Genomic DNA, 19,697 nt, shown 5'->3' with positions numbered 1-19,697 from the left:
TTATTTCTTGCCTTCTGCTAGCTTTTGAATGTGTTTGTTCTTGCTTCTCTAGTTCTTTTAATTGTGATGTTAGGGTGTCAATTTTAGATCTTTCCTGCTTTCTCTTGTGGGCATTTAGTGCTATAAATTTCCCTCTACACACTGCTTTAAATGTGTCCCAGAGATTCTGGTATGTTGTATCTTTGTTCTCATTGGTTTCAAAGAACATCTTTACTTCTACCTTCATTTCGTTATATATCCAGTGGTCATTCAGGAACAGGTTGTTCAGTTTCCACATAGCTGAGTGATTTTGAGTGAGTTTCTTAATCCTGAGTTCTAGTTTGATTGCACTGTGGTCTGAGAGACAGTTTGTTATAATTTCCATTCTTTTACATTTGCTGAGGAGTGCTTTACTTCCAACTATGTGGTCAATTTTGGAATAAGTGCAGTGTGGTGCTGAGAAGAATGTATATTCTGTTGATTTGGGGTGGAGAGTTCTGTAGATGTCTATTAGGTCCGCTTGGTGCAGAGCTGAGTTCAATTCCTGGATATCGTTGTTAACTTTGTGTCTCATTGATCTGTCTAATGTTGACAGTGGGGTGTTAAAGTCTCCCATTATTATTGTGTGGGAGTCTAAGTCTCTTTATAAGTCTCTAAGGAGTTGCTTTATGAATCTGGGTGCATATATATTTAGGATAGTTAGCTCTTCTTGTTGAATTCATCCCTTTACCATTATGTAATGGCCTTCTTTGTCTCTTTTGATCTTTGATGGTTTAAAGTCTGTTTTATCAGAGACTAGGATTGCAACCCCTGCCTTTTTTTGTTTTCCATTTGCTTCGTAGATCCTCCTCCATCCCTTTATTTTAAGCGTATGTGTGTCTCTGCATGTGAGATGGTTCTCCTAAATACAGCACACCAATGGGTCTTGACTCTATCCAATTTGCCAGTCTGTGTCTTTTAATTGGAGAATTTACCCAATTTGCATTTAAGGTTAATATTGTTATGTGTGAATTTGATCCTGTCATGATGACGTTAGCTGGTTATTTTGCTCGTTAGTTGATGCAGTTTCTTCCTAGCATCGATGGTCTTTACATTTTGGTATGTTTTTGCAGTGGTTGTACTGGTTGTTCCTTTCCATATTTAGTGCTTCCTTCAGGAGTTCTTGTAAGACAGGCCTGGTGGTGACAAAATCTCTCAACATTTGCTTGTCTGTAAAGGATTTTATTTCTCCATCACTTATGAAACTTAGTTTGGCTGGATATGAAATTCTGGCTTGAAAATTCTTTTCTTTAAGAATGTTGAATATTGGCCCCACTCTCCTCCGGCTTGTAGAGCTTCTGTCGAGAGATCTGCTGTTTATGTGATGGATTACATTTAATGATTTGCGAATGTTGAACCAGCTTGCATCCCAGGGATGAAGCGGACTTGATGATAGTGGATAAGCTTTTTGATGTGCTTCTGGATTCGGTTTGCCAGTATTTTATTCAGGATTTTCACATTGATGTTCATCAGGGATACTGGCCTGAAATCTTCTTTTGTTATGTCTCTGCAAGTTTTGGTATGAGGATGATGCTGGCCTCATAAAGTGAGTTAGGGAGGAGGCTCTCTTTTTCTATTGTTTGAAATAGTTACAGAAGGAATAGTACCAGCTCCTCTTTGTACCTCTGGTAGAATTTAGCTGTGAGTCCGTCTGGTCCTGGGTTTCCCTTTGTGGGTAATCCGACCTTCCTCTCTGGCTGCCATTAACAGTTTTTCCTTCATTTCAACTTTAGTGAATCTGACAATTATGTGTCTTGGAGTTGCTCTTCTTGAAGAGTATCTTTGTGGTGTTCTCTGTATTTCCTGAGTTTGCATGTTGGTCTGCCTTGCTAGGTTGGGGGATGTTCTCCTGGATAATATCCTGCAGAGTGTTTTACAACTTGGTTCCATTTTCCCCGTCACTTTCAGGTACACCAATCAGATGTAGATTTGGTCTTTTCACATAGTCCCATATTTCTTGGAGGCTTTGTTCATTTCTTTTTACTCTTCTTTCTCTAAACTTCTCTTCTTGCTTCATTTCATTCATTTGATCTTCAATCACTGATACCCTTTCTTCCAGTTGATCGAATCGGTTACTGAAGCTTTTGCATTTGTCACATAGTTCTCGTGCCATGGTTTTCAGCTCTATCAGGTCATTTAAGGACTTCTCTACATTGGTTATTCTATTTAGCCATTCGTTTAATCTTTTTTCAAGGTTTTTAGCTTCTTTGCGATGGGTTCGAACTTCCTCCTTTAGCTCGGAGAAGTTTGTCTGAAGCCTTCCTCTCTCAGTTCATCAAAGTCATTCTCCGTCCAGCTTTGTTCCATTGCTGATGAGGAGCTGCGTTCCTTTGGAAGGGGAGAGGCACTCTGAGTTTTAGAATTTTCAGCTTTTCTGCTCTGTTTTTCCCCCATCTTTGTGGTTTTATCTACCTTTGGTCTTTGATGATGGTGACGTACAGATGGGTTTTGGTGTGGATGTCTTTTCTGTTTGTTACTTTTCCTTGTAACAGTCAGGACTCTCAGCTGCAGGTCTGTTGGAGTTTGCTCGAGGTCCACTCCAGACCCTGTTTGCCTGGATATCAGCAGCAGAGGCTGCAGAAGAGTGAATATTGCTGAACAGCAAATGTTGCTGCCTGATCATTCCTCTGGAATCTTCATCTCAGAGGGGTACCCGGCCATGTGAAGTGTCAGTCTACCCCTACTGGAGGGGTGCCTCCCGGTTAGGCTACTCAGGGGTGAGGGACCCACTTGAAGAGGCAGTCTGTCCGTTCTCAGATCTCAAACTCTGTGCTGGGAGAACCACTACTCTTTTCAAATCTGTCAGACAGGGACATTTAAATCTGCAGAGGTTTCTGTTGCCTTTCATTTGGCTATGCCCTGTCCCCAGAGGTGGAGTCCACAGAGGCAGGTAGGCCTCCTTGAGCTGTGGTGAGCTCCACCCAGTTTGAGCTTCCTGGCTGTCCTGTTTACCTACTCAAGCCTCAGCAATGGTGGGCGCCCCTCCACAAGCCTTGCTACTGCCTTGCAGTTAGATCTCAGACTGCTGTGCTAGAAATGAGTGAGGCCCCATGGGCATGAGACCCTCTGAGCCAGGCATGGGATATAATCTCCTGGTGTGCCATTTGCTAAGATCCTTGGAAAAGTGCAGTATTGGTGTAGGAGTTACCCTATTTTCCAGGTGCTCCGTGTCATGGTTTCTCTTGGCTAGGAAAGGGAATTCCCTTACCCCTTGCACTTCCCAGGTGAGGCGATTCCTCGCCCTGCTTCAGCTCTCGTTCGGTGGGCTGCACCCACTGTCCTGCACCCACTGTCTGACATGCCCCAGTGAGATGAACCCGGTACCTCAGCTGGAAAGCAGAAATCACCTGTCTTCTGTGTCGCTCATGCTGGGAGCTGTAGCCTGGAGCTGTTCCTATTTGGCCATCTTGGAACCTGATAATAAATAGCTCTTAATATTTTGAGACATGTTCCATCAATACCTAGTTTACTGAGAGCCTTTAGCATGAAGCGTTGGTGAATTTTATCACAGGCCTTTTCTGCATCTATTGAGATAATCATGGGGTTTTTGTCATTGGTTCTGTTTATGTGATGGATTACGTTTATTGACTTGCGAATGTTGAACCAGCCTTGTATCCCAGGGATGAAGCGGACTTGATGATGGTGGATAAGCTTTTTGATGTGCTTCTGGATTTGGTTTGCCAGTATTTTATTCAGGATTTTCACATTGATGTTCATCAGGGATACTGGCCTGAAATTTTCTTCTTTTGCTGTGTCTCTGCAAGTTTTGGTATGAGGATGATGCTGGCCTCATAAAATGAGTTAGGGAGGAGTCCCTCTTTTTCTATTGTTTGAAATAGGTACAGAAGGAATAGTACCAGCTCCTCTTTGTACCTCTGGTAGAATTTAGCTGTGAGTCCGTCTGACCTGGGCTTTTATTGGTTGGTAGGCTAGTAATTACCGCCTCAATTTCAGAACTTTTTATTTGCCTTTCCAGGGATTCAACTTCTTCCTGCTTTAGTTTTGGGGGGTGTATGTGTCCAGGAATTTATCCATTTCTTCTAGACTTTCTAGTTTATTTTCACAGAGGCGTTTACAGCATTCTCTGATGGGAGTTTGTATTTCTGTGGGATCAGTGGAGACATCCCCTTTATCATTTTTTATTGTGTCTATTTGATTCTTCTCTCTTTTCTTCTTTATTAGTTTGGCTAGCAATCTATCTAGTTTTTAATCTTTTCAAAAAAACAGCTTCTGAATACACAGATTTTTTGAAGGTTTTTTTCTTGTCTCTAGCTCCTTCAGATCTTCTCTGATCTTAGTTATTCCTTGTCTTCTGCTAGCTTTTGAATTTGTTTGCTCTTGCTTCTCTAGTTCTTCTAATTGTTATGTTAGGGTGTCAGTTTTAGATCTTTCCCTCTTTCTCCTGTGGGCATTTAGTGCTATAAATTTCCCTCTAAACACTGGTTTAGCTGTGTCCCAGAGATTCTGGTATGTTGTATCTTTGTTCTCATTGGTTTCAAATAACTTATTTATTTCTGCCTTAATTTTGTTATTTACCCAGTAGTCATTCAGGAGCAAGTTGTTCAGTTTCCATGTAGTTGTGTGGTTTTGAGTGAGTTTCTTAATCCTGAGTTCGAATTTGAGTTCACTGTGGTCTGAGAGACTGTTTTTATGATTTCCATTTTTTTGCATTTGCTGAGGAGTGTTTTACTTCCCAGTACATGGTCAATTTTAGAAGAAGTGTGGTGTAGTGCTGAGAAGAATGTATATTCTGTTGATTTGGTGTGGATAGTTCTGTAGATGTCCATTAGGTCTGCTTGGTCCAGAGCTGAGTTCAAGTCCTGAATTTCCTTGTTAATTTTCTGTCTCATTTATCTGTCTAATATTGACAGTGCAGTGTTATAGTTTCCCACTATTATTGTGTGGGAGTCTAAGTCTCTTTGTACATCTCTAAGAACTTGCTTTATGAATCTGGGTGATCCTGTATTGGATGCATACAGATTTAGAATAGGTAGCCCTTCTTGTTGCATTGATTCCTTTACTATTCATTATGTAATGCCCTTTGTCTTTTTTTAATTTTTGTTGGCTTAAAGCCTGCTTTATTGGGGACTAGGATTGCAACCCCTGCTTTATTTTGCTTTCCATTTGCTTGGCAAATATTTCCTCATCCCTTTATTTTGAGCCTATGTGTCTCTTTGCATGTGAGATGAATCTCCTGAACACAGCACACCAATGGATCTTGACTCTACCCAATTTGCCAGTCTTTGTCTTTTAATTGGGGCATTAGCCCATTTACATTTAAGGTTAATATTGTTATGTGTGAATTTGATCCTGTCATTATGATGCTAGCTAGTTATTTTGCTCATTGATGCAGTTTCTTCATAGTGTCAATAGCCTTTACAATTTGGTATGTTTTTGCAGTGGCTGGTACCAATTTTTCCTTTCCACGTTTAGTGCTTCCTTCAGGAGCTCTTGTACAGCAGGCCTGGTGGTAACAAAATCTCTCAGCTTTTACTTGTCTGTAAAGGATTTTATTTCTCCTTTTCTTATGAAGCTTAGTTTGACTGGATATGAAATTCTGGGTTGAAAATTCTTTTCTTTAAGAATGTTGAATATTGGCCCCCACTCTCTTCTAGCTTTCAGGGTTTCTGCAGAGAGATCTGCTGTGAGTCTGAAGGGCTTCCCTTTGTGGGTAACCCGACCTTTTTCTCTGCCTGCCCTTAACATTTTTACCTTCATTTCGACCTTGCTGAATCTGACGATCATGTGTCTTGGGGTTGCTCTTCTCTTTGTGCTCTTACCTTTGTGATGTTCTCTGTATTTCCAGTATTTGAATGTCAGCCTGTCCTGCGAGGTTGGGGAAGTTCTCCTGGAAAATATCCTGAAGAGTGTTTTCCAACTTGGTTCCGTTCTCCCTGTCACTTTCAGGTACCCCAATCAAATGTAAGTTTGGTCTTTTCATATAGTACCACATTTCTTGGAGGCTTTGTTCATTCCTTTTCACTCTTTTTTATCTAATCTTGTCTTCATGCTTTATTTTATTAAGTTGATCTTCAATCTCTGATATCTTTTCTTTCACTTGATTAATTCGGCTATTGATAGTTGTGTATGCTTCACGAAGTTCTTGTGCTCTGTTTTTCAGCTTCATCAGGTCATTTATATTCTTCTTCAAAATGGTTATTCTAGTTAGCAGTCCCTGTAACCTTTTATCAAGGTTCTTAGTTTCCTCGTATTGTGTTAGAACATGCTCCTTTAGCTTGGAGAGTTTGTTATTACCCCACCTTCTGAAGCCTACTTCTGTCAATTCCTCAAACTCACTCTCCATCCAGTTTTGTTCCCGTACTGGTGAGGAGTTGTGATCCTTTGGAGGAGAAGAGGCGTTATGGTTTTTGGAATGTTCAGCCTTTTTGCATGGGTTTTTCCTCATCTTCGTGGATTTATCTACCTTTGGCCTTTGATGTTGGTGTCCTTCGGATGGGGTGTTTGTGAGGATGTCCTTTTTGTTGATGTTGATGCTATTCCTTTCTATTTGTTAGTTTTCCTTCTAACAGTCAGGCCCTTCTTCTGCAAGTCTGCTGGAGTTTGCTGGAGGTACACTCCAGATCCTGTTTGCCTGGGTATCACCAGCGGAGACTACAAAACAGCGAAGATTGCTGCCTGTTCCCTCCTCTGGAAGCTTCATCCCAGAGGGGCACCCACCAGATACCAGCTGGAGCTCTCCTGTATGAGAGAGCTCTCCTGTATGAGATCAGGGGTCCCTGATCCTCCTTGAGGGGGCAGTCTGTCCCTTAGCAGAGCTCAGGCACTGTGCTGGGAGATCCACTGCTCTTCTCAGAGCCAGCAGGCAGGAATGTTTAAGTCTGCTGAAGCTGCACCCACAGCTGCTGCTACCCCCAGGTGCTCTGTCCCAGGGAGATGGGAGTTTTATCTATAATGCCCTGACTGAGGCTGATGCCTTTCTTTCAGAGATGCCCTGCTCGGAGAGGAGGAATCTAGAGAGGCAGTCTGGCTACAGTGGTTTTGTGGCACTGTGGTGTTCTCTGCCCAGTTCAAACTTCCCAGGAGCTTCGTTTACACTGTGAGGGGAAACTCACAGTGTAAACTCACAGTGTTACTCCTACTCAAGCCTTAGTAATGGCCGATGCCTCTCCCCACACCGAGCTTGAGTGTCCCAGGTTGACTTCAGACTGCTGTGCTGGCAGCAAGAATTTTAAACCAGTAAATCTTAGCTTGCTGGGCTCCCCAGGGGTAGGATCTGCTGAGCTAGACCACTTGGTCCCCTGGCTTCAGCCCTTTTTCCAGGGGAGTGAACGACTCTGTCTCGCTGGCTTTCCAGGTGTCACTGGAGTACAAAAAAAACTCCTGCCGCTAGCTCAGCGTCTGCCCAAACAGTCGCCCAGTTTTGTGCTTAAAACCCAGGGCCCTGGTGGTATAGGCATTTGAGGGAATATTCTGGTCTGTGGGTTTCAAAGACTATGGGAAAAGCATAGTACCTGGGCTGGGATGCATCATTCCTCACGGCACAGTTCCTCATGGCTTCCCTTGGCTAGGGGAGAGTTCCCTGACACCTTGCTCTTCCTGGGTGAGGCACTGTCTAACCAGTCCCAGTGAGATGGGATGGGTACCTCAGTTGGAAATGCAAAAATCACCCACCTTCTCCATTGATCTCACTGGGAGCTGCAGACCGGAGCTGTTTCTATTCGGCCGTCTTGCCAGACATCAGCCGTAAATATGTCTTCTTTTGAAATGTGCATGTTCATGTCCTTTGCCCATTTTTTTAACAGGGTTGTTTGGTTTTGCTTGCAAATTTATTTAATACCTTATAGATTCTGGATATTAGACCTTTGTCAGTTATATAGTTTGCAAATATTTTCTGCCAATCTGTAGGTTGTCTGTTCACTCTGTTGATAGTTTCTTTTGCTGTGCAGAAGCTCTTCAGTTTATTTAGTTCCCATTTGTCAATTTTTGTTTTTGTTGCAATTGCTTTTGATGTCTTTGTCATGAAATCTGTGCCAGGTCCTATGTCCAGAATGGTATTTTCTAGGTTATCTTTCAGAGTTCTCATAGTTTTAGGTTTTACATTTAAGTCTTTAATCCAGCTTGAGTTAATTTTTGTATATGGTGTAAGAAAGGGGTCCAGTTTCAATCTTCTGTATATGGCTAGCCAGCTATCCCAGCACCATTTATTGAATAGGGAGTCCTCTCCCCATTGCTTGTTTATGTCAACTTTGTCAATAATCAAATGGTTGTAGATATGTGGCATTATGTCTGGACCCTCTATTCTGTTCCATTTGTCTATGTCTGTTTTTTTAACTGTTTTGGTTACTGTAGCCTTATAGTATAGTTTGAAGTCAGGTAGCATGATGCCCCCATCTTTGTTCTTTTGTTAAGGATTGTCTTGGCTATTCAGGCTCTTTCTTTGCTTCCATATGATTTTAAAATAGTTTTTTCTAGTTATACGAATAGTGTGCTTGCTAGTTTGATAGGAATATGATTGAATCTGTAAATTGCTTTGGTCAGTATGGCCATTTTAATGATACTGATTCTTCCAATACATGAGCATGGAATGTTTTTTCATTTCCTTGTATCATCTCTGATTTCTTTGAGCAGTGTTTTGTAACTCTCATTTTAGAGATGTTTCACCTACCTGGTTCACTTCATTCCTAGGTATGTTATTCTCTTTGTGGCTACTGAGAATGGGATTGCATTTGTGCTTTGGCTCTCAGCTTGGATGTTCTTAATGTTTAGGAATGCTACTAATTTTTGTACATGATTTTGTATCCTGAAACTTTGCTGCAGTTGTTTATCACATCAAGGAGCTTTTAGACACAGACTATGGTGTTTTCTAGGTACAGAATCATATCATCCACAAACAGGGATAGTTTGACTTCCTCTCTTCCTATTTCTATGCCTTTTATTTCTCTCTTGCCTAATTGCTCTGGCTAGGACTACCAGTACTATGTCAAATAGGAGTGGAAAGAGAGGGCTTCCTTGTCTTAGTCCAGTTTTCAAGGGGAATGCTTCCAGCTTTTGCCCATTCAATATGATGTTCGCTGTGGGTCTGTCATAGACGGCTCTTATTTTGAAGTATGTTCCTTCACTGCCTAGTTTATTCAGAGTTTTTAACATGAATGGATATTAAATTTTATCAAAAGTCATTTCTGCATCTGTTAAGATAATCATGTGGATTTTGGTTTTAGTTCTGTGTATGTGATAAATCACATTTATTGATTTTTGTATGTTGAACCAACCTTGCATCCCAGGGATGAAGGCTATTTGATCATGGTGGATTAGCTTTTTGATGTGCTACTGGATTTGCTTGGCTAGTATTGTGTTGAGGACTTTTGCATCTATGTTAATGAAGGACATTGGCCCAATTTCACCATTTCTATTCAACATTATATTGGAAGTTCTAGCCAGAGTAATTAGGCAAATAAATGAAAGAAATTATCCAAATAGAAAAAGAAGTTTAAAAAAACCCTTATTTGTAGACAATATGATCTTGCATATAAAATCCTAAAGAATGCACAAAAAGCTAATACACGATTTCAGCAAAATTGCCTGATACAAAACCAACACTCAAAACTCAATTGTACTTCTGTACACTAGCAGTAAACAATCCAAAAAGAAAATTAAGAAATAACTTCATAGACAATAGCAGCAAAAAGAACAAAATATTTAGAAATAAAGCCCACCAAGAAGGTGCAAGACTTTGATAACTACAAAACAGTGCTGAATTAAATTAAAGAACCCCTAAATTAATAGAAAAGATAGTTCTTGTTTATGTTCATGTGCAATGCATGAAAAGCAGTTCTACACAGAAAGTCTGTAGAAATAAACATCTACATTTAAAAAGAACAAAGATATCAGAAAAACTATCCTAATATTACACCTCAGTGAAGCAGAAAAATAAGAATAAACTAAGCCCAAAGTTAGAAGAAGGAAAGAAATAACAAAAATAAGAGAAAAAAAAAATGAAATAAAGACTCCCCCCCAAAAAATAGAAAAGAACACTGAAAGAGTTGATTTTTTAAAAGATGAACAAAATTGAAAAATCTTTAGCTAGACTATCCAAGAGAAAGAGAGAAGATGCAAATAAATAAAATCAGAAATAAAGATGAACAAAATTGAAAAATCTTTAGCTAGACTATCCAAGAGCGAAAGAGAGAAGATGCAAATAAATAAAATCAGAAATAAAGATGAGACATTAGAGCCAACACCACATAAATACAAAGCATCATAAGAGACTACAATGAACACCAACAAATTGGATAAGTCCCCTGAAGTGAAAGGATGGTTGAACATATGCAAATCAATAAATGTGTTACACTACATTATCAGAATGAAGGATAAAAATCGTATTGTCATCTCAATAGATGCAGAAAGGCACTTGACAAAATTCAACATCATTTTATGATAAAACATCAACAATTAGATATAAAAAATGTACCTCAACACAATAAAGGCCATATATCACATACCCACAGCTAACATCATATGTACTAAGCAGTGAATAGTTGAAAGATTTTTCTCAAAGATCAGGAACAAGACAAGGATACCTATTCTTGCCACTTCTACTTAACATAGTACTGGAAGTATTAGGCAGAGCAATTTGTCAAAAAAAAAAGAAAAAGAAAAAGAAAAGAAAAATCAAAATTGGAAAGGATGAGGTAAAATTGCCTCTTTTTGCAAATGACATAATTGCATAGACAGTAGATTTTAAGGACTCCACCAAAAAACTGCTGGAACTAACAAACAAATACAATAAAGTTTCAGAATACAAAATCAACATACAAAAATTAGTTGTGTTTCTAATATTAACAACAAAATATCTGAAGAATAAATTAAGAAAGCCATCTCATTTACAATAGCACTAAAAAGAATAAAATATTGAGAACAAAATTCTACAAAAGAAGTCAAAGACTGATACACTGAAAACTACAAAACATTGATGAAAGAAATTGAAGACACAAATAAGGAAAAATATCTATGACCATAAGAACCAATACCATCAAAAAGTCCATACTACCCAAAATAATCTACAGATTTAATCAAAATTCCAATGTAATTTTTCACAGAAATATAAAAACAAACCTGGAATTCATATAGAAACATAAAACACTCCAACAGTCGAAGCAATCTTGAGCAAAAAGAACAAAGCTGAAGGCATCACACTTGCTGATTTCAAATTATATTACAAAGCTATAGTAATGAAAACACTATGTGTGGTCTTGGTATAAAAGCAGACACATACACTAATGGAACAGAATAGAAAGCCCAGAAATAAACCCATGCATATACACTCAAATATTCTTCTACAGAGGCAGCAGTAATAAACAATGGGAAAAGGATAATCTGTTCAATTCATTATGTTTGGAAAATTGGTTATTCACATGCAAAAAAAAAAAAAAAGAAATTGGATCTTTATCTTACACCATACACAAAAATCAACCCAAAATAGATTACAGATTTAACTGTAAGACCTGAAACTGTAAAACTACTAGGAGAAAATATGGTGGGAAGCTCCATGACATTGGTATTGGCAATGAGTTTTTGGATATCACACCAAAAACACAGGTAATGAAAGCAAACATAAGCAAGTGCAGCTACATCAAAAGAAAAAGTTTTTCCACAGCAAAGGAAATAATCAACAAAATGAAAAGGTAACCTACATAATAAGAGAAACTATTCACAAACCAAATATCTGATAAGGGGTTAATATCCAAAATATATAAGGAACTCATACAACTCAATTGCAAGAAAACAAATAACTCAATATTTTGAATAGACAAAGAACTTGAATAGACATTGTTTCAAAGAAGACATAAATGGCCAATAGGTATATGAAAAGGTGCCCAGCATCACTAGTCATCAGAGAAATGCAAATCAAAACCATAATAATATATCACCTCACAAGGGTTAGAATAACTATTTATGTATCAAAAAGTCAAAAAATAAGTACTGTCCAGAATGTGGAGAAAAAAATAAAAAAAGAACCCATATATATTGTTGGTGGAAATATAGACTAATACAACCAGTATGGAAAACAGTATGGAGGTTTCTCACAAAGATAAAAAATAAAAAAGAACTATCACACAATCAAACAATCCTACTTCTGGGTATATATCCAAAAGAATTAAATCAGTATCCCAAAGAGATATTTGCACTCCCATGTTCATTGTAATATTATTCACAATAGCCAAGACATAGAAACAAAGTGTTGCTGAATGAATGAATAAAGAAAATGTAGGCTGGGAGTGGTGGCTCATGCCTGTAATCCCAGCACTTTCGGAGGCCAAGGCAGGTAGGTCCCTTGAGGCCAGGAGTTTGAGACCAGCCTGGCCAATGTGGCAAAACCCTGTCTCTACTAAAAATTTTAAAAATTAGCTGGGCATGGTGGTGCATGCCTGTAATTCCAGCTACTCAGGTGGCAAAGGCAGAAGAATTGTTTTGAACCTGGGAGGTGGTGGTTGCAGACAGACAAAATCACACCACTGCACTCCAGTCTGGGTGACAGAGCAAGACACTGTCTCAAAAAATAAAATAAAATAAAGAAAATGTGATACACAGATATTTAATGGAATATCATTCAGCCTTTGAAAAGAAGGGAATTCTGTCATTTGTAACATGAACCTGTAGGATATTATGCTAAATAAAATAAGCTAAGTACAGAAAAACAGACACTGCATGAGCTCACATATATGTGGAATCTAAAAATGTCAAACTTATGGAAGCAGAGACTGGAATTGTGGTTGCCATGAAGGGTGGGAGAAATGGGGAGATGTTGGTCAAGGGGTACTAAGTTTCAGTTAGACAGGATGAATAAGTTCTAGAATCTAATGTATGGCATGCTGACCATGGTTAATAATCCCCATTGTCTCAGCCCAAAATCTCCTTAAGCTGATAAGCAACTTCAGCAAAGTCTCAGGATACAAAATCAATGTGCAAAAATCACAAGCATTCTTATACACTAGAAACAGACAAACAGAGAGCCAAATCATGAATGAACTCCCATTCACAATAGCTTCAAAGAGAACAAAATACCTAGGAATCCAACTTACAAGGGATGTAAAGGACCTCTTCAAGGAGAACTACAAACCACTGCTCAGTGAAATAAAAGAGGACACAAACAAATGGAAGAACATACCATGCTCATGCATAGGAAGAATCAATATTGTGAAAATGGTCATACTGCCCAAAGTAATTTATAGATTCAATGCCATCCCCATCAAGCTACCAATGACTTTCTTCACAGAATTGGAAAAAACTACTTTAAAGTTCATATGGAACCAAAAAAGACCCCGCATTGCCGAGACAATCCTAAGCCAAAAGAACAAAGCTGGAGGCATCATGTTACCTGACTTCAAACTATACTATAAGGCTACAGTAACCAAAACAGCATGGTACTGGTACCAAAACAGAGATATAGACCAATGAAACAGAACAGAGTCCTCAGAAATAATACCACACATCTACAGCATCTGATCTTTGACAAACCTGACAAAAACAAGAAATGGGGAAAGGATTCACTATTCAATAAATGGTGCTGGGAAAATTGGCTAGCCACAAGTAGAAAGCTGAAACTGGATCCTTTCCTTACTCTTTATATGAAAATTAATTCAAGATGGATTAGAGACTTAAATGTTAGACCTACTACCATAAAAACCCTAGAAAAAAATCTAGGTAATACCATTCAGGACATAGGCATGGGCAAGGACTTCATGTCTAAAACACCAAAAGCAATGGCAACAAAAGCCAAAATTGACAAATGGGATCTAATTAAACTAAAGAGCTCCTGCACAGCAAAAGAAACTACCATCAGAGTGAACAGATAACCTACAGAATGGGAGAAAATTTTTGCAATCTACTCATCTGACAAAGGGCTAATATCCAGAACCTATAAAGAACTCAATCAAATTTACAAGAAAAAAACAAACAACCCCATCAAAAAGTAGGCAAAGGATATGAGCAGACATTTCTCAAAAGAAGACATTCATACAGCCAACAGACACATGAAAAAATGCTCATCATCACTCACCATCAGAGAAATGCAAATCAAAACCACAATGAGATACCATCTCACACCAGTTAGAATGGCAATCATTAAAAAGTCAGGAAACAACAGGTGCTGGAGAGGATGTGGAGAAATAGGAACACTTTTACACTCTTGGTGGGACTGTAAACTAATTCAACCATTATGGAAAACAGTGTGGCGATTCCTCAAGGATGTAGAACTAGAAATACCATTTGACCCAGCCATCCCACTATTGGGGATATAGCCAAAGGATTATAAATCAAACTGCTATAAAGACACATGCACATGTATGTTTATTGCAGCACTATTCACAATAGCAAAGACTTGGAATCAACCCAAATGTCCATCAGTGACAGACTGGATTAAGAAAATGCAGCACATATACACCATGGAATACTATGCAGCCATAAAAAGGGATGAGTTCGTGTCCTTTTTTTGGACATGGATGCAACTGGAAACCATCATTCTCAGCAAACTATCGCAGGAACAGAAAACCAAATACCGCATGTTCTTACTCATAGGTGGGAATTGAACAATGGGATCACTTGGACACAGGAAGGGGAGCATCACACACCGGGTCCTATTGTGGGGAGGGGGTAGGGGAGAGGGATAGCATTAGGAGATATACCTAATGTAAATGATGAGTTAATGGGTGCAGCACACCAGCATGGCACATGTATACATATGTAACAAACCTGCACGTTGTGCACATGTACCATAGAACTTAAAGTATAATAAAAAAAAAATCATGTATTGCACACTTGAAGTTTGCTAAGAAAGTAGACCTTTAGTCTCACAAAAAAAGAGGACAACTATGTGAAATAAAGATGTTAATTAGTTTAATTGTGGTAAACATTTCACAATATATACCCACACCAAAACATCACACTGTACATCTTGGATATATACTATTTCTGTTTGTTAATTATACATCCATAAAGCAGAATAAAAGGCATTCTGTGCTCACACCTGCAATCCCAGCACTTTGGGAGGCCAAGCTGAGTGGATCACCTGAGGTCAGGAGTTCGAGACCAGCCTGGCCAACATGGTGAAACCCCGTCTCTACTAAAAATACAAAAATTAGCTGAGTGTGGTGGCGGGCATCTGTAATCCCAGCTACTCGGGAGGCTGAGGCAGGAGAATCACTTGAACCCAGGAAACGGAGGTTGCAGTGAGCCAAGATCGCACCATTGCACTCCAGCCTGGGTGACAAGTGCAAAACTCCATCTCAAAAAAAAAAAAAAGAAAGAAAGAAAAGAAAAGGCATTCTGTGTTCGTGAATTGGAAGATTTAATATTATTAAGATGACAATACTCCCCTAAAACAATCTACAGATTCAATGTGATCCCTATCAAAATCCCAACAACATTTTCTGCAGAAATGGAAAAGCTCTTCCCAAATTTATATGAAATCCCAAGGAACCCCAAACGGCCAAAACAATCTTGAAAAAGAAAAACAAAGTTGGAGGACTCAAGTTTCCTGATTTCAAAACCATTTAATTGCCATAATCAAAACAGTGGTACAGGTAGGAAAACAGACATACACATTAATGGAATTGAATTGATGGGTACGTAGATAAACCCATGTATCTATGGTCAACTTATTTTTGACAAGGGTACCAGAACCACTCAATGGGGAAAGTGTAGTGTCTTCAACAAATGGTGCTGGGACAATTAGATACCCATGTGCAAAAGAACAACGTTGGACCCTAACCTCACACCATATACAAAAATTAACTCAAAATGGATCAAAGACCTAAATACAGGAGCTAAAACTACAAACTCTTAGAAAAAAAACATAAGGACAAATCTTCATGGTCTTGAATTTGGCAATAGATTCTTAGATATGACACCAAAAACACAAGAAACTAAAGAAATAATAGATAAATTGTACTTTATAAAAATTTTAAATGTGTGTATATTAAAGGACATTATCAACAGAGTGGAAAGACAACTCACAGAATGGGAGAAAATATTTGAAAATCATATATCCGATAAGGGTCTAACACCCAGAATATTTAAAGAACTCTTACAACTTAACAACAATAAGACACAAAACTCAGTTACAAAATGGGCAAAGGACTTGTATAGACATTTCTTCAAGGAAGATATACAAATGACTGGCAAACACATGAGAAGATGCTCAACCCCCTTAGTCATTAGAGAAATGTAAATCAAAGCTGCAGTGAGATAATACTTCAAATACATTAGGATGGCTACAAAAAAGATTTTAAAGAAAAAGAATATAAGTGTTGACAAGGATGTGGTGAAAGTGGAAACCTCCTGCATTGCTGTAAAAATGTAAAGTGGTGTCCACACTGTGGAAAACAATTCCGTGTGGTTCCTCAAAAAGTTAAACATAGAACTACCATATGAACCCCATAATTTCACTCATAGATATATGCCCAAATAAACCAAAACAGGTGTTCAAAAAAAATCTCATACATAAATGTTTGTAGCAGCAGTATTCACAATAGCCAAAAGGTGGCAACAACCCAAATGTCCATCAACAAAAGAATGGATAAATAAAATGTGATACATCCATACAATGCAATATTACTCAGCCATAAAAAGGAATGAAATGCTGACACATGCTACAACATGAATGAACCTGAAAACAATTTGCTAAGTGAAAGAAGCCAGACACAAAAGGCCATGTATTATATAATATCATTTACATGAAAGATCCAGAATAGGCAAATCCACAGATACAGAGAGCAGGCTAATGGTTGCCAGGGTTTGTGGAGAGAGGGAAATGAGGAGTTAATACTTAACAGGTCTGGGGTTTCCTTTGGGAGTAATGAAAATGTTCTGGACCTTAGAGATGGTTGCACAACATTGTGAATGTACTAAATGTAACTGAATTGGGTACTTTAAAATTATTAAAATGGTGACTTTTATGTTATATGTATTTGGCCACTATATATATATTCATTCAATGATCATGTTCAAATGGTAACAAATTAGTAATACCAACTTTCCTCATAAGTAAGTAAGGAAATTGGTAATCAGTTTTACAAAGGTTTTCAAAGTTAATACAAAGTATTAAACTTATTGTCAAGGCTTGATGTGGTAGCTCACACCTGTAATCCCAACACTTTGGGAGGTTGAGGTGAGAGGGTCGCTTGAAATCAGGACTTCAAGACTAGCCTGGTCAACATAGTAAGACCCCATTTCTAAAAAAAAATGTTTTTAATTTTTTTTACTTAGCCGGGAGGCCGAGGCAGGAGGATCACTTGAGCCCAGGAGTTCCAGGCTGCAGTGAGCATGACTGTGCTACTGCACTCCAGCCTGGGCAGCAGACCAAGACCCTGTCTATTAAAAAATTAAAAATTAAAATAAACTTACTGCCAAGACTTGAAAAGAGGGCAAAGTATAAGACAGTCTGGACCCTGTCTTTCATGGCAACAATGAATAATTTTTTTAAAGAAAGAGAATTACAATAGTAAGAAGTAGTGAATACATGGGATTCAATACTTAGAAGAATGTACAAACTAATTATATAAATATCTTCAAAATTATTTAAAGTGAAATATGATAGAATCATAAAGTCTTAAGGAAATTTACAATGATTTAGTTTGATTGATATGAGGGAGAGAAATGTTTGCCTCCTTCAATATGCTCCTTGGTTCTAACTAGTAGACTAAATATTGGGTCAGAAAAACTGTGGACCAACTCCACATAGTAGTTTCTTTATTCTTAATTCACTATATGTATATAAGTCCATTTGAGTCTTCAGACCTATTAGGTTGCTGCAAAAGTAAATTATGGTTTTTGCCACTAAAATATTTTATTCCAAGCCTGTCTACAAAACATTTCATTGACAGATGTGGCTGGTGGTAGGTTTCCATTTTTAACAAAAGTTAATTCCTTGTCTTGAGGAATGAGTTTGTTTGAAAATCTTTCTGTATTTTTTTCTAATTATGTTAGTACAGCCACTAAAATTCTGTTTTCATAACAACTACTATTCATGGATGTCTATTTTTGTTTTATATGAAAGGAAAACTGAAATTTAGAAACACAATGGCACATTTTTAAAATATTCATTTATAAATGGGCTAGCTTTGGACCACTGAGCTAGCTTTGGGGAAAAAAATGTTTACATTTTTGTTTCCTTTAAAAATTATACTAAAGTTATTCTAAATCATTGATTTACCATTAGGTTCAGAAAGCTTGCATCTGGTGGTGATACAGGTATCATGCCAGTGATTAAGACCCTGGATTAGCAATGCCAATAATAATTTGTACAAAGATGTTATAAAACCTAACCTCTCGTTATTCTAGTTGTGCTTATTTTTCTGTAACACACAAAATTGGGACTTTTTTAAGTAAACAAATGACATCTACATTTTAAACCCAAATAAATTTCTGGCTCAATTCCTACAAGTTGAAATCTACCCTCTGTGGTTATATCTCCTTTAATTCAATGACTACATTAAATGTAAGGAGTTCTGTGCCAGGCCACTAAACCTGTCAGGGTACCCAAGGAAAAAAGGTGATAGGCTCTCTATATAAAAAGTATATATAAAGTGTTAGCATGCATCAATTTATTCATTCCTTAAGATCTATTAAAAATCTGCTGCTTGTAAGATAACAAGCAAGGCACTAATGATACATCTGAGAACAAACACATTTCCTATTCTGAAGGAGGTTATCCTGTTGTCAGGGTATTAAATCATATTACTATTCAAATAACTAAATAATTTTAAAGGGTCATGACATGCCTCCATTAAGGTATTTTTTTTAATTCCAAACGTTTTTAAATTTGCTTTGTAAAAATATTATTAAGACCTGAGACATTAAGATTAAACAGAGCTACCAGAGATTTTAGAGATTAAAGCCTAATGCTTGACAATTCTGCCAAGACTTTGGATTAACATTATAACATCAATAATATTTATGCAAACTTGGGAAGTACTCAGCAAAACTATATTAATTAGGGTCTTTTGCACTGCAGGGAATATAGGTACGCTGAAGTGAAACAGATTTACTATACAAATACACGAGGAAGAAAGAAAACTCAGGAAACCGAATCAGCAAACAACACTCAAACAACATGGAGAAGTATAAAATCAGCTCCTTGTTGTTCTGGATACAACGGTGGTTTTAAAGCCCAACTCTAGGAACCAACTAGGAGCCCTGAAAACTTGCTTATATACTGATCTCCTCTGTCTCAGGTATATGTTGCCTATCTTACGGTAATTCTGCCATTTTTGGAATTCAGCCCTCTCTTTCCCTCACACACCACAAAAAAAAAAAAAGAAAGAAAGAAAAGAAAAAGAAAGAAAGAAAAGAGAAAGAAAGAAAGAAAGAAAGAAAGAAAGAAAGAAAGAAAGAAAGAAAGAAAGAAAGAAAGAAAGAAAGAAAGAAAGAGAAATCCTGTCTGTTCTAGCTTCAAAATATATTCTGAATTCAACCACTTTCATGACCCACAGCTAATACCCTATTCCAAACCACCATCATCTTTCCTGGACTACCACAATTCCCTACTAGCCCATCTTTCTATTTCCACTGTAACTCAGTCAGCTCTCCCCACAGTAGCTCAAATAATCTTGTTAAAATGCATATCATACCATGTCACTTTCCTGTTCAAAACCCTCCAGTGACTTATCATTACATTAAAATAAAACAAAAGTTTCTTGCTATGGTTTGTAAAGCTGTATATA

General features: G+C 37.9%; 1 long non-coding RNA gene across 1 annotated transcript in view; it reads left to right on the top strand.

Moving 5' to 3' along the window:
* LOC108581304 overlaps positions 1 to 19,069 on the top strand; it is a 50,907-nt gene extending 31,838 nt beyond the window's left edge. The window contains exon 3 of the long non-coding RNA XR_001893304.3: positions 18,989 to 19,069. This is a non-coding gene — a long non-coding RNA (uncharacterized LOC108581304). The remainder of the gene's footprint in view (positions 1 to 18,988) is intronic.
* Positions 19,070 to 19,697: the final 628 nt, after the last annotated feature.

This window comes from Papio anubis, chromosome 10 (assembly GCF_008728515.1).
Source record: "Papio anubis isolate 15944 chromosome 10, Panubis1.0, whole genome shotgun sequence".
NCBI classification, from domain to species: Eukaryota; Metazoa; Chordata; class Mammalia; order Primates; family Cercopithecidae; genus Papio; species Papio anubis.
Note: the sequence above shows the minus strand (reverse complement) of the source record. Positions and strands in the feature narration are given on the sequence as shown.